Source organism: Hylaeus anthracinus, unplaced genomic scaffold, assembly GCF_026225885.1.
Source record: "Hylaeus anthracinus isolate JK02 unplaced genomic scaffold, UHH_iyHylAnth1.0_haploid 12001, whole genome shotgun sequence".
Classification (NCBI taxonomy): Eukaryota; Metazoa; Arthropoda; class Insecta; order Hymenoptera; family Colletidae; genus Hylaeus; species Hylaeus anthracinus.
In genome coordinates this window covers 18,707,960-18,724,824 of record NW_026534348.1, presented here as the reverse complement: position 1 = coordinate 18,724,824, position 16,865 = coordinate 18,707,960, and the positions used below count along the sequence as shown (strand labels likewise).

The following is a 16,865-nucleotide window of genomic DNA, read 5'->3' as shown; positions in this document are numbered from 1 at the left end:
AAACGGGAACATCATTAAATCAAATGACATTATATATAGAAAATTCCATCTCGATCGGTTAATTCTTTGCCGAGTTAGATCAAAGAATAGGAATTTTGCAGTAACAATAGTTATAATCACTAAGAATTCATGAATTTTTTCCAAATGGTGCATCATGAAATCATCTGTCATTAAATGTGAAAGATTCCATCTCGAACGGTAAATTCCTCGCCGAGTTACATAAAAAAATAGGAATTTTACAATAATAATAAATATAAATACTACAAAAGTTCATAAACTTTTGCAAATGTTATCGCGAAAACCTATCCGGCAGCAAAATGTAAGAGGTTTCGTCGATTTCCGAACGGACATACGTGAAATAGAGCTTTTTTGCGATAAAAGTAATATAAAGTGATAAAAAATAAACCAAGGTCAAATGTTTTTTTTTATTGGACCAGATAGCAGTGATGGTCTACCAGATCCAAAAAGTTTCAATCCGATTGCTCCATCCGTTTCGGAGTAAGAAGCAGTACAAAATTTTTCGGTTTTTTGCCAAAAAGGCAGGTAAAAAATGAGATATCTCAAAGTTTCATGATAACAGGACCAACTGGATGACATACTCTACCAGATGCAAGATGTTTCATTCTGATTGGTCAAGCCGTCACGACGTAATCGGTGAACAAATATAACGAATAAAAAATAAAAGTAATACACATGTCGAATTGAGTAACCTCCTCCTTTTCGAAGTCGGTTAATAAAATCAGATATACTGCGATCAATATTTACGATTAGCAGAAAAATAAAGTCAGCCTATTCCGAGAAACCATGAACCCAATCATCCAATTTCGAGGTTCGAAACTATTATAAACGCTGAGTTAACACAGAACTATCAGACACAGTTCCGTTACATGCACATCAATCCATTTATTGTGAAACGATGCTGGAAACAGGGGGGGGGGGATACTTTTATCGAAGCATGCTTTGAAGCGTTCTAATTCCGACTAGGTATGTTCAATCGCTCGAGGATGCTTCGAATTGACTATTCGAATCAATTACAACTGCAAAATTGCATCGAATCCTGCATTTCGATTGCTTTCGTCCTGGATAAATTGTGTAAAGTCTGTTAATTATGCGCTACTCATCAATTACCCACAATGCCTGTTTCAAACATTCCGTCTACCATGTGCAGGTTGTTTTTGAACTACGGGGAAAAAGAAAGCTTAACCAAACGGGCTATTAAAAATGATGGACATTCGTTCGCGTTCGCGTCAATGCAAAGTTGCAATCATCGTATCGCTGCATCACGTGCATACTGCTTCTGAACTTATTCTAACACATGCTGCAATTATCCGTTGTTTCAATTTTCTAGCTATACGCGATGTATTGCTACGACATACACAATGTTACAAGACCATTAGTTTATGTAAAAGTGAGGGTCTGTGAAATAATACAGCATGTGTTAGAATAAGTTCAGAAACGATAAGACATGCACGTGATGCAGCGATACGATGATTGCAACTTTGCATTGACGCAAACGGTCACCACTTCGAGCATCTCCTCTAATGTAAGAAAGTTTATTTTACTACCACATTTGACCTTGCATGGACTTCAATGATAACTTGCTGAAGTCGTCTCAACACTGGCTATTACATCGCGATAAAAAAAGCATAGCATTCCGTTAAAAAAAAATAGAGATGACCTTGAAATCTCTTCTATACCTCCACCCACGCAGAAAATGTTTGTATCATAATATGCCCCCCTCTATACCGTGTAAGTTTTGTACATAACATTTTTTCATATTATTACAAATAACGGCAATATTCAAAGTGGACATAGTTATTGCCCCACCTGGTATACCGAGTTCCACAACTTCGGATAGATTCGATCGCGCCTATGCTATCCGACGATCCAAGACACACAGAAATTTCAACTTGCTCGGGCATTCCGTTCCATCGGTTTCGTCGAATCGAACGATCTCACAATCATATCGTTTCCTCGATCGCGAGGAGCCAACTCGACGGTTCGCCATTTATTTTGCGGGCGGCCATTATTTCGAGATTGTTAAGGGCCGTTACACCGAAATTGCTTCCGAAGAAACGTAACCGTTGCATTATTCAGCTCGGACTCGCGCGGAGCGTATCGTTGAACGAGCGGACAGCTCTGAACTCTCAGCGACGTTGAGCATTTGTCACGAAACTGTGCGCCGCAGCGTCGACGAAAGTTTCCGCGGAACACGGCCCTGGCGCTCATCTAATTCCGTCGACCGGTCAGGAATCGCTGGAGGACTTGTGGCAATCGCTTCGCGACAGCGAAACAGGTCTACAGGGTGCTTGGAAAGAGACTATACAGCACGAATAGGGTAGACTAGATAGTGCTGGCATATACGACTCATTCAAGGGTGGTATGAAAAGTTCTCAGCTTCGATCACGGATATCAACACTAGATGCAAGATTTTTTTTCTTAAGCAGGTTTGGGGAGATCGGCCCAAAGTGATTACACCTATAGAGACAATAGAAATAGAGTAGGGGATCAGACTTTCGGCCTTACTACAGTTAAAAAAAAATATACATGTCGAATTGAGTAACCTCCTTTTCGAAGTCGGTTAAAAAGAGAAAGAAAACTGCAGTACCATACCTGTCTCTGTCTACCAGCACATTTTTATTATATCATTTTTCTGTTAATGATAAATGGTTGTCGCTTATAATTTCAATAATTACATGTATATTTTACACTTACCGCGATTATTTTGTTTTTTCTAGCGATGGGACCTTTCCACTTACAGACAGGCCTATGCCTCCACATATGTATCTATAATATGTCAATGATTATACCGCCTAATGCAAGTACCCATTGTTTGCAAAGAAATTCGTAAACATAATAGTAAGTAATTGCGGCCACGGTCGCTCCTATGGATGGGCAATTTACTTAAATTCATTTAGCTTGCAATAAATGTTTGACGTGTCGTCAGTTGAAAATGATTCATTTTCGCAGGTTCTACTAAAATTGTACAGCGTATTATGAAGTATCCGGTATAAGGTAAATGTTACACAGATATTTTTTCATTTTTTTCATACTTTTTATAACTACATGTTATATTACTCAAGTGTTTCAATGACAAAATAAGATTTATAAAAAATCTTGAATAGTTGTGTTTGGGCAAAGTGGGTCGGACGAAGTGAGTACTTAACCACTTTGTTAAATTATGAAAGTGTGTTACAAAAATTGTTATAGTGGCATACCGTTATAATTATTATAGTGTCGTTCGATAGCTAGAAGGTTAAATAGTTTTTTTTTTATAATTATAAAGACTTATTATTGTACTAGCCTAATAAATATTGTATGAAGCAAATAATATCAGTATAATTTTTCTTAATAAATATGCAAATATTTATTTTAAACAACTACTAGATAACGCAAGCTAAAGCGAATAAACCATCTTTTTTGTATGTCAGTATCATGATTACCTTTTATTGAAGGTATTTTGCATGTCTTTCTCCCACCTTCATATATGTTCATTATCTTTGTCTTAAATATCAGAAGAAGCGCATTAAAAGTAGTATTCATTATACAAAGGGTCTCGCTTGGTGAATGTCATACCAGACAATATTTCAGTTTAGTAAAGATTATAAATAATCCCTGTATCATCTATATGTCGGATGTATTATACGAATGTGGATAGATAATGGAATTGACACCGATCATCAATGTGACAAAAAAAAATACAAAGAAACTAAATTTAAAAGCAAAATGTACTCCGTCTCAGCTTCTACATCACTGTTCAGTTGAGCCAAATTAAATAGTATTTCTTGGACGCATCAAGCTCCGTTTTATTTGTATGTCAAGGGGTTACACTCTCCAGCAGGATAACCTCAGGTACTTTAAATGAGCGTGACATACACTGGCCTTCAAAAAAAATGGGACACTATATTACAACGTCATAACTCAGAGAGTTTTCAACCGATCTTCGGGAAACTTCGTGAGGTTTAGTTTTGAAGTGTCTTCTGGTTGTGTGCAAAGTTGCATTGACGAGGGTTTGATGAGAAAGGGTTGATTCACCCCCCCCCCCCCACCTAAAGGGATAATGCAGAAAAACGGCACTTCAGAAGGGTCCAGGGGTGACGGAAGGGGGCGAATAAATCAAAAAAATCTTTGAGGCGACTCTGTTTGATGCCCCCTACAAAATGCACCTCTTTAAATCGCTCTCGGACAAACTCCCCCCTCCGGCCCCCCCCCCCCTAAAATCCACAATTTTTGGACGACAGTCTCGATTTTTTACTCGATGCATTCTCTGGACTCCCCTGATCCAGGAAATGCCATCACTCATGCCGTGCACCCTATAGCCACCCTTTGAGGGGGTGGAACAGCTCGCGACTTTTCAACCCCCTTCGTAAGGGTAGAACTTCCAGACAACAAAGAGCGATGAAATTCACCATGTTTGTTCTCGATACGTTAAGAATGAAAGCCCAACAGATCCCGTACTGAAAACTGCCCCCTGAGCTGAGCAGGGGTGGTCTAAAGTTAGAGGTGGTTCACCTTAAGTTTAAGGGTTGGAACGATGTTTCGTTGCATTGAACACATGTGATATGGTCCAAAGCATTGGAGTGACACAGTTTTGATGTCTTTTCCCCTCGTGAAAGCATTAAAATACGAAAATGTCGTTTTTTTGGAAAACCCACCCCCCGTCTTCAGACCCGTCTGTGGGATGAACGAGTAACCCCACGTTAACGCCGTTCGTGGATTCGGACGCGCGAATGCTTTATTAACAGATCCCTAAAAAATCAGATTTTCTTAATCACGCTTCTCACATCTATGTAGATGTGGGGCAAGGCCACTGTCCTTTGGCAAAGCTGTTAATTCTGGAGTGAAATTTTGAGATCCTGTTACGGTTGAGTGATTTATTTATTGTAATAAATGGCTAAAAATTCCTTAATCCACAAACAACATCAATTCGTTTGAATTTTTAGCAACATTAACGAAAGTTTCTGCACAAGACGAGCTTGGCGATCCCCTAATTCCATGGACTGGTCAGGAATCGCTCGAGAAGCTGTGGCAATCACGCCGCGATGTCGAGGCAGGTCTATACTTCTGCGGAGCGTATTCGAGGGCGGCAATAACGGGGGCTAAACTCGCAACGCGTTCGCCTCGCAATAAGTTCGACGATTGCTCGCGAGCGGGCGCTCCGCTCGAGGAAATTAAAACTTGTGCAATTCGGTGGGATCCCTAGGCAACTCTGGCCAGGTTTATCAGCCGCGGGCTCGAATGTTTCCGGGCAGTAGGATGAAACAAAGGCTGGATGCTGGAAGGGTGGGCGTGAAACGTAGGAAGGGAGCGCGAGAGGGCGAAGGAATGAACAAACGCGTATCAAGCGGCGCGCATACGCTTGGGAAAAAGATGCGAAAGCAGAGCAGCGAGAGAATCGGAGGAGTATGTAAATACCCACAGTCGAAATTCTCGCCTTCCTATTAGCCATTGCAACATGGATTTTGTTATTCAGTTCCAAACACCGACAACATATCACTCCCATGTTGACCTCTTCAACCTCATCATTTGTTAAAAGTAATCCTAGTTTAACTTATTCACTGCCAACTATGAGATATTTCGTAGTTCAAAGTGATTGCAATTACTGAAGGGATAAGCTTATAACTTGTTGAGTCACGAATTATTGCGAAAGAATATCGTAAATTTTCTTTTTAAAGCAACAATTTAATATCACTTTTTATTATCAAAATAGTAATCTGGATTACACATCTGTATTAAATGTCGGCGCTCAATGCAAAACGCTTTTTGGCCTGGCAGGGAATGGATTAATGGAACTCTTTACGAGGTTAACTGTTTCGGATTGTATTCAGAATCTTTTATACAAAATTCATGTCAATGAGGCGGTGTGTTGGTTGTTAGAAATATGTGTTGTACTGTGAAGAGTATTGCTCAAGGACAATGGTAAAAATTGGCCAATTTTGGACCTGTCTGGCAACGAAAGTTTTTTACTGCATATGTTATGTTTTAGTCTTTTATTTTACAGAGTGTGCAAACCCTAGCGGTATGAAGCAAAAGTGTTAACTTCGAAATGATGTGATTAATAAAATTCGTTGTTTTTGTTTAATATTTCAATCAGGTGAGTTTTAGTAACAATAATGTTTCGAAATTTACATTTGCTTGTTATAACTTTGCCGCCATTTCCAGAGTATATATTTACGCATTTCTGGTTCCTTAAGACCTAGTTTACAGATGTTTCCATTAAGAGTTGTATTGTTTCTAAAGTCTTGTAGATTAGTAGGAGAAGCTCTCGATTATTAATTGTTTATGATAGTAATAATAGTATGAGTCAATGTTGACTCACCCTTGCAGGTGGATGGATAATGTTGAGAAAGAAGGAAACCATGCATGGATAGGTAGTTGCTAATTGTAGCAACAAGTAGTTGATAAATGTCCAGGATTATTTGGTAAATGAACAATCTTTTCGTTCGTAATTAATAAGAATGTTCGAGATAAGAAGAAGAAACTAATTCTTGTGCATACTCCTATTTATCCAAGGTAAACACCGTGTAACGCTTTAGCTCGGCTATGCAACCCTTTTCGGGCAAAAATATAAGTAGTATCCTACTTGGGTAACCATGTCCAGTGCAACGTTTAAAAACTAGTGGATAATTACAAGTAAATGTAGTCAAATACACGTTGATACATCGAAAGAAAAAGAAAAGAGAATTCCTATGTTATTCTTCCAATCTTTAAGGTTTTTCTAGAGAAGTCTAATCAAGTTGTTTGAAAAGTATTTCGACAAATTAGTTTTGCATCATTATTCGTAAAACTAGTACCGCTTTATTGGCTGGCAATTTTGGAGCGATCTTATGTTAACTAACATTAAAACTATTTATGAAGAAAAAACTATCGAAATTATGTAATAATTGCACATTTCTATTACCATTAAATAGTTTTATTTTGTTGTATTCAATAAAATTGCAATATTTATTTAAAGGGATTGATCTAAATCTGTAACATTGATACCATTTCTGCTGTATTCATCAGTAGCTGTTGTTTCGGCACTGTTATTATCACAATCTGCTAAACAATCTGAGTATAAATCATCGTTCTCTTTCCTACGCGCTAAGTATGTATTTAAATTATTTAAATTCATTTCCAAATGATGCTATCAAAAATAGCAGAAAAATGTGCAATAGATAACGTGGTTATTATAGTCCATTAAGAAGATAAAAAAAAGTATCGAATATCAAAACTTTAGTAACAAAATCCTTGAATACTCCGGTCCTTTTTGAAACCGAAGAAAGTATATTTATCCACTCATCAGCTACCCTTATACACTTTGTTACTGGAAGCAAACAAGACACAAGTGTCCAAGTCTCGGAAAGAGGTTAACTCTAGCCTGGAAATAACAGTTGAGGCGAGAAGAGGGAACTTGAGTTGCTGCGTGAGCATTCTCCAGGGTAATTTTAATTCTCTACCAGGTTCGTGGCTTAAACGTATTCATATTGCCAGCGTTACTCACGGCGATGCGAAGTTTTAATCATCCTCCGTTATCGATAAGTGAAAAATGTAGCGTGAATTCGCCCCGATCTCGCGGGGATGCTTCATTAGTGGTGCCTGCTTACAAGACTGTGGATGATGCACAGATTACGCTCGATTTATCAATTTAACGATCAGATTTTTCTGGCTCGTACTTTCGCACCAGATGCACCTCTTTTTATCTGGTCAAATCCGTGTGGTTGTGTTCAAGGATAACGTAAAGATTTTACGTAGATATTTACTATAGAGAGAAGACAGCGCTGTTAATTAACCCTTGTAAGTTTTAGTAGCAAAGATTTCGTGCAGGAAAAAGGCATAGCTACCATGTAAATTGTAAATCTGCAAAGAGCAAGCATTTAATTTTATGGAGGTTTCTCCGTTTTGTTGTGAGCGGAGAGTTGATCGATGGAACAACCTACACGTGGAACTGTTCTATCACCGATAAATGGTGCTGGGTTGTCGGGCAATACTGCTATATCATTTCAAAGCATTGCTCCGTTAAGAAAACAAGGACAAATGCATGCTGCATAAATATACATAGATCCATAAAAAGGAGTAAAAAATTGAAACGTTGGACGATTGTTTTTGTTGGTTCACTAATTCATGAATCAATATTTTGTACCATCGCTTAAAATAGAGCTAAAACTTGTCAAAATTCCTAGAATCACTTTCTAAAAATCTTTCACCAGTTGCTGCTTTCATAATTTTTTATTTATCGAGGAGTATGTTAGCTTTTAGCTCGATAAAGTTGAAGAATCTTTAACGATCGTGGCGTCGACTAATAAAATGGTCGAAGTAGTGTTGGTTTCAATTGTCATTAAAAATTCTTTAATCTTGATTCCTATATTGTAACTGTAAACAATCCAATTTGGAAGAATACACACAACTCACATCTATATGCTACAAAGCATTATAGGCATTAAAGATGATTAAAAGTTCTTTAATCTTGGTTCGTTCGTTCAGAAAAATCTACGATTGTAACTACAAATAATGGTAACAAAGAACTAAAACTCGGTCATACTTATTTAACAAAAGTTGCATGCCATTGTTGGCATTGATGGTTATTGATCATTGTTGAATAATGGTTCCTATATTAAAAAGAATGTACAATTAAAATGTAATATAATTACGAATAGAAAGTGTTCAGAACTTATATTTGTGGGTGTCATTGACTCTGATAGATTAACATCGATGCATACAAAATAATAGACATATTGTTCACAAATCTATATCACCTGGATAGCAAACGACTACAATCTGATAATACTATCTAATAAAATTTACATAGCATTGTTGACATTGATGATTATTAAACTTCTTTAATCTTGATTTATTCATTAAGGAAAATGTAAAATTTTAACAAAAAATAATTCAGCTTGAAAAAAAAAATTCTTATTTGGGCGTGAAGTCGATTCTGATAGAGTAACATTGATGCACACGAATTGACACATACATTGTACATTTGTAGTCGCCGTTGATTTTGGTACAGTGGCATTGATGTAAAGAAATTTTCAGACACATTCCTCATAAATTCACACCAACAAGGTAGCAAATATCTAGAACCTACTTCTCGTAATATTAGCATCTACAATCTGTCTCATACGAGCGTGTCGGCTATATTTCTGTGAATGTTTATATATTTGTACAAAATTTTATATGGGTCGAATCTACACCTAAAACACTAATACGCATTTACCTGGTAAGGTGTCCAATCTCCTCTACTAGCAATTATAGCTTGGCACCGTCTCGGCATTCTATTAATTCTTCGGGGTAAGATGCTGCAAACGACCTCCATATCTTTCGAATATGGTATACAATTGCTCTTATTTTGGTGATACGCCTTCCTCTTAGTTTGTACTTCATTATGGACCATACATTATACCATCGTTATCACCATAGTATGATGATAACATTTTCCTCTTTTCATCTTTTATAGACGCGACTTCGATGTTTAGGCTCGTTGTCTTCTTGCAATATTCACTGGTCTTTGATTTGATTGAACCAACATTTCATGGATGTGAGTGAAGATACATAAAGTCCCGAAACCTCTTGCGATAAAGCAATCCCAAACATGCACTTTTACGGGGTATTTCACACTTCTGTGTATTATTCTTTATCCACGGACAGACCAAGCATGTCTAATAGAACACCAAGCCTAAAACGAAGATTCATCACTCTACACTGTATTGCTCCAATCACAATCACTACTTTCGTGAGTCGTCGCCAGATAATTTTTGACAAATTAGTAGAGAGCATGCCGAGACGGTGCCAAGCTATACTTGCTAATGGAGGATACTAGAGACCTTACTAGGTAAATGCGTATCAGTGTTTTAGGTGTAGATTCTGGAAACTACTAGATGTAGAAAGCTGGAAACAAAGAATCGTCGTAGTTGCCATCGGAAACTGTTGGAAGGCATTTCGCAGAACGGGACCATGGAAAAGTGAAACAGCCTCGGTGCTCGTAATCCGTGAAAACCGCAAGACGATGCGGTGAAACGAGAAATTTTCGTTGTCCCGCCGGCTGGACGTAACCGTACTTACGCGGATATGAATTAGGATAGGGCAGAGTCCGCACAAAAGCCGAGGCGCTTGCGCTGAAAGCGCCAAACGGACGGGGTGGCTAACGGCGAACGTCGAAAGAGGGGCATAGAAGCTCCGCTGAGCAAGGCCAACCAGAGAGGGGGGTGGGGGTGGGGGGTGGGGGGAGGCTTTCGAAGCTTCTGCGGGAAACGGAGAATCTGCGAGAGTCAGTGCAATTCGCATCGCGACGCCCTTCGTTCCCACGATCCGCACCCGAAAGGTGGATCGAGGGCCACGAGCAACGGTACCAATCGAACTCGATTCGTGTGCGATAAACCCTGTGCCCAGGAACTCCCTCGCATCGCGTTTTATTCTTCAAGTGCGTGACAACATTTAAAATAAATAAATAAATTGTAATACGTTAAACCGTTCACGTGTAACTTAGTGTGAAAAGAGTTTGAAAGAAACAATTTCTATTCCTTTTTTTAAATCGATAAAGTGAATTGCAATAAACGAATACTTTAATCTCGATGGAAATTACGGAGTTCGTCGATGAATTCTGAGACCACTCGAGGTTTCTTATTTACTCTGTTCGTGTTGATAGTGTGTTGATTGTGAGTGCCGAAAGAGAAAGAGAAAAGGATAACGTGTTCGCCAGGCCACGTTGATTTTCGCCCACGTTTGCGTCGATCGCTCGAAACACAAACGGACCGTTAGTTTTTCGTAATCACGTGAATCTTCATACGGTGTCTCTTCAATTCGCTTCGATCGGCCGTGGGGCGCTGTCGAAATTGAAAATTATGCAAACATAATTTTCATCGTGGCGCCCGTTTGCGTCAGCGCTGCGCGCCAGTGGTACACGTCCTGTCTGTCTTGTTTTACAAAGTTCACTGCCATTGGAACGGTGCAGCGGGATAATTCAAGTAAATTTTGTACGTACATATTCTCTGCGACGTGTCTGCGTTTTCCTTAGACGGTAGATTTTAAATCGGGACTTTTTTACGCGGTGCTTTTGCTATTTTCTCATTGGCCACTGTTTTCATTCCATGTCGATGACTTCGAAGATACTTATTAAAAAAAAATTAATTTATGTGGTGATTCAAGATACATATTGATCGTCGTGCTTTATATTGACTTTGTTGTTTTTCTTCGTTTCATCACGTGTTCAGTCTTTCTCTTTAACCCCTTTGGAACTGAATTATTTTTCTTAGGGTACAGCAATTATTCTCCGCGTGTGCTAATTTATTTAGACCTCGACGAATGTAAATGGATTGGAAAATAACAATATTTGTGTGAATTATAATTATTACAGTGATTTTTAACGTTCAGTGTCATAGATTCATTTCTAAGGTAAAAGTTCGTTCAAATGTCATATAGCATCCTTTAAATTTAGAAAGAAAGTTTTTGTTAGAAGTAAATACTGTTCGTTCACGATAAAAGTACTACTTTAAAAGTCCTTGCTACAATGCTTCTCTCATGGTTTATTGACAGTTGGCACAGACAAAATTTAAATTGGAATCAATTTTAGATACCAGACATTTATTTTTAGAATAGTAATTTTCTGGATACAAATACTTTCTAAAGTTCATATAGATTACAATGTACACAATGTTCGAAAGGGATAATACGATAAATTCTATTCTAAATATATTTTATAAAATTAATTTGTATACGAAATACGTATCTACTTTCTTTCTTTACATTTTTTGAACCTGACTATATATCTCTGGATGAAATTATATTTTTCACGTGTTTCAATTTGTTCAGGCTTGAGCACATGTCATCGAATTAAGACATCATCTAAACGTAAACTAGTATGTTTGCGATTATGAGTGCAAATTTTGAGTAAAGTGTAATAAATATAAAATTTGATATAAAACATTCACAGGCTCTTAGCGCAATGAAGTTTATCGCTTTCCTTCAAATATAAAATTTCATTTAACCGTGAAATAGCATCTTTTAAATTACGAATGAAAGTTCTGTGTAAAGAAATGATATACTTTTATTAACAATAAAAATTTCACTTTAAAGCCTCTTTAGTCTGAAGTCTTTGTTATGATTCCTTGACAACTGTCACCCGAAACGTTAAAACAGATATCAGTTGTAGCTACGTGACATTTTCTTTAAACTATTCATTTCTTCATGGCAAAATATGATCTTAAAAATTCATGCACAAGCACATATACGTCAGATTCGAAGGGGTTAACAAGATTGACTCCATCCCATGTATACTTCAATTTTTCATCGTTTCATTCCAAATACATCCTTACCTTTCTGCTTTAAATTCAGAGCTTGAATTCTTCCTGGGTACAGTTCTCGCCCAAAGTTCAACCAGAAGCTTTCTCACCCGGTCAATTTCGGTTCAAGCAATAATAACGATCGAAAGCTTTTACAACAATTACGAACGTAGGAAGTTTTGGTGGTGGGTTAGGTGGCGGGTTAGGCGTTGGGGGTGCTAAGTTACAAGTTCGTTCGCGTCCCACCCTCTCGATCTTTCTTAAGTGAGGGTAACTTTCTCCGTTGAAAGGGGTGAGGCAATTAGGATGGCTCTCCACTGTTTCGCCATAATATTTATTTCGGCCGCGACGGTTTGTTCTCGGGGTGGAGCACATAATTATCGCGCTCGCTGAAAATGTGTCCCGTTGAATGATTTTTAATCGTGCCGCATTAAATGGAGTGCATCAAAATTACATGAATATTTACGCCTGGCTAGCTCGACGAAATTGCGTTTTAAGCGATTTGCCGGCGCCGGCGAAAATTGCATATTAAATATTCGCATAATGTGAACTAATTCAGGCAAATAAACCATGTAACGATCAATTAATTAACAATAACACGGGAATTAACTGTATAATTTACGTTTGTAAGTTTGCCTCGGCTGTTAGTAAAATTACGAGACGATGCCAGGAACGCGAACCGAACTCGAATATATCCGTCGAGGTGATTTTTGATACGTGGCGCACGCGTTATTAACGTGACCCGTTGAACCTATGTTGCCATGAATACGAATCGCCAGGACGTTAATGCAGCACCATGGGAACGTATGCTTCCTGAATGTCGGCGACGTGATTAGATAACTTGTGGGAAGTCTGCTGTGCGTCACGTGGCGGCCTGAGAGTGTCAACGAAAAGTATAACAACAACGGTAAGTATTGAAATTTGTTGTTTTCGAGATAGTTGTACCGTTTTGTTCATGAAGTTCATTCGTTTGGGGTCGATTAAATATTTCCAAAATATTAAAATTTCATGCGGTCGAGACTTTTAGAAAAGAGTTCCCTAAGTCGTACTTCTATAATTAATTTATTATTCCCAAAGATAGCACTATCCAATGGTGAATATACATAATAGCTGAATGTTGAAAAGCATAGAGGTAGAGTTTAAACGTAATATTTGGGTTTGTTTAGAGTATAAATATTATCTACGATCAAGTGCGATCTATACAGTTTTTTATAGTATTCATGTACCTCACAAAAATGCAACAGTGCAAATTTATTTGACATGTTGTGTTTTTTTTCTAAAGTAGATACACTGTGGAATAGTTAATATTCGTTTCATGTATATGTTACAATTATTATAAAGACTAAATCGATATTATTTTAAAAGTTGTAATTCTTAAACCGTGTCACCCACCTTAAATCTCGACATTACAATTTATGAACCCGTGCTTAACATACCACTAATGAAGATTGGTAGCATCCTCTGCAATAAAGCAAGCGTAAGAAAGATGATCGAGCACGTAAAATTTAGTTGTTGTTTCACGCAAATTGTGTCAGGATTATGAAAAGAAGAAACAAATCTAAAATCTATTATTTCCCAATTATACCCTACAATATTTAGTAATTATTGACGAATATTGGATTATTTTTGTTTTTCATTAATAGAATACATTGAAATTATAGCAAGTAACCGATGGTTAACCATTACTGCTATATATTCGATATTTCCATTCTGATTACTCAAATTATGAACTAATAAAATAATTCTTTCCTTTGAATATTTCTGAAATAACATTTTTTAAATACAGTGAAAACACACTCTTCTGCTTCTCTGTTTTTAGTCTGACATCAGAAATATAGAATAACATTTAGTTCATTAGATAATCGGTCTTTCATCAAATGATTAATATAATTTTATCTTTATGAATTATTTGTAATGCAGACTAAATTCATTGCTTTACATTTATATTTATATATTTAAACTTATTCTGAGAAATTTCATTGTTTCCATTCACGAATTTACTCTCAAACAAGGTACGACTTCAGAATCTAACATATACGATTTAAGGTCTATTTACACATATCCGTAACGTGTCAGTTCCGTATCCGTACCGTATTAGTAACGTCACGAAGCGGTGTCGGAAGTGTGTGAACATGTCCATTCAAAAACAATAGAAGAATATTTAAAATCACTGTCACTGATGGACATTACGGAACTGATACGGTACGGATATGTGTAAATAGATCTTTAGGAAACCGACAACTTAAATCACACCTTCTTCGCTATAGTACAAAAGGAATTCTAACGAATAAATTTGATCTCGATATAAGGCTGAACATGCAATAATAAGAGTCTTAAAAATCAAGTTTTAATACAGAAAATAAGATAATGTACCTTCAGTAATTTAGCAACTGTTCCATACGCAGAGTAAACAGGACGAGCGTTTGCGTTTGCTCAGAGTAACGTAGGACACGCGGCATTTATTCACAGCATTCGTTAGCAATTGTAATCGCATAAAAAGCGAATGCATCGCACGCCACGGATCGTGTTTCTACAAACACCGAAAGAATTATTTAAAACGTCCCGACGTTTGTATTGTTCGAACATGGGTGGAAGAGATTCAATTCGAAAGACGTATGAATAAATTATTCTTAGGTGTCCTTTCTCGACGAACGATGCTTTCTCGACGTCGCTAAGGTTGTTTAACTCGAAATTCAAGCAGAAATAGAAAATTGGTTGCAAAGGGTTGTCGAACGATTAACTTGGAGTTCCTCGCATACGTGTAATTATTTATATTGGTGAAAGTGCTTTGCCAAGAATAAAGGTGGTTGTTTTTGTAACTGATCGAATTTTTCATCTTTTCCACGATTCGATCGATGATCTTTGTGCGATCGAGATCTTGATCGTTTTCTCTTTTTATGTCCTGGCATCTCAATCGATGAAAAAATATAAAACTGTAATTATGCGAAAAAAGAAAACGTGTTTACGCTTTGGCATAACGAAACAATATAAAGATCCCCGGTTTTGTTTTTTAGAAATGGAGATATCATCGAGAACGAGATGCACAGTATAATTGGAAGTGAAAAATGCAAATAGAATACTATTTTATATGATAGTGGCTCTGTGTTATTCTTCTACAGAGCTTTGTAGAGTTTCTTCTGTCCATTGTCAATTTTTGTCCTTTTTACAACGATGGAAAATCTTTTGTCGGATTGTTACATTTCTTGTCTCGGCTGTCGATAAAAATCTCGGTTTGTCGTCCAATTTACAAGAAAATCGGAGTCATAATTTCGAAATCAGAATGGAAACCATTATTGAAAATTCCACTGTTAAAATGAGCCGGAATTTCAATAGCTTCCATAGCACAATAAATGTGCGTTGTGACAAGTGGTCGAGGCAAGGAATTAAAATTTCTATTATTGTTCTGTATATTGGTATCCAGAGATCGTTGCAACAAATTATCGAATAATAAATTTGTTACAATCTAACAAACCGTATATTATTAGTAGGTAGAAATTGTCAATGGGAGTAAAGTGCTGTAAATTCATTTTGTTTTAACAATAACTCAACAATGTCGTTACATTTTTTTTTTTATATTGCGGATCTAGAAAAATAATATTGTTATTGCAAAAGCACAAGATCATTCGTGTTCGTGAATTTACACAATTTTTATTAACGATTGTTTTCTTTATTTCGTTTGGCAATTGATCTTAATTGGACAAATAAATGAAAAAATAATACCCCCTTGACAATGTAATATTTATACAGAGAGCATCAACGTATTTTTAACCCTTTCTTATCGATACTGCATTTTCAAAGGTGGACTTACATTACTTTTGCAATCAATAGGTAATGTACATATATAGTATCGTGGTCGATATTATAACAACAGCAGTTATACATTTTCCCTCTTATACATTCTAAGGAATTAATGATAAGATTACGATATTTATCACAAATCATCATCATCTCAATATGTACAACGGGTAATAGGTATATATGTATTACGTAGTCATAAGTACTTGTAAGGACACTTATCGTGTCTTTCTTCTATAATACACGTAATTCCCCATACAATGATAAAAAGACGACTTCGCACTCATACATTAATCTTGAGACAGGTATACCACGTGACAAGATTTGACACATGAATGTTACAAATAACACGCGCTAAATATGACAGTACATGCACATTTTATTTCACTTGATCTATTTCTTAATTCTTCCTGTGCATAGAAGTCCTAAAAGTGACAAATTCTTGGCCAGTAAAGATTTGACACGTAATCAAAGCATCCACCACAAAGCAGTGTTAATTTTTCCTTGTCACCTTCATTCACTGCCATGATTTGCATTCATATTTAACCAAGGTGGAGAAGCTTCGCTATCGGGGGCAAATTATCCGTAAAATCCGTAAAATCCGTAAAATTGCAACGATTTTCTGTCCTTCTCAAAGCAGCTTTACAAGATTTTCTGCCCGCGTCATAAGATCACATTTTCGACGACGAGTTTAAGAGTTTAACGGGTGCAACAGGAGATGGTCGATTTCCAGTGCGGTGGAAAAATTAATAAACGAAGCCACGCAAATGGACGGAGGCGACTGGCGGACGAAGAACTTGTGGAAAAAGAACG

At 37.1% G+C, this 16,865-nt stretch overlaps 1 protein-coding gene across 1 annotated transcript in view; it reads left to right on the top strand.

Moving 5' to 3' along the window:
• Positions 1–10,255: 10,255 nt before the first annotated feature.
• LOC128891206 (uncharacterized) overlaps positions 10,256–16,865 on the top strand; it is a 599,859-nt gene continuing 593,249 nt past the window's right edge. The window contains exon 1 of the mRNA XM_054150532.1: positions 10,256–10,952. The gene's annotated coding sequence lies outside the window, so the exon portion shown is untranslated. The remainder of the gene's footprint in view (positions 10,953–16,865) is intronic.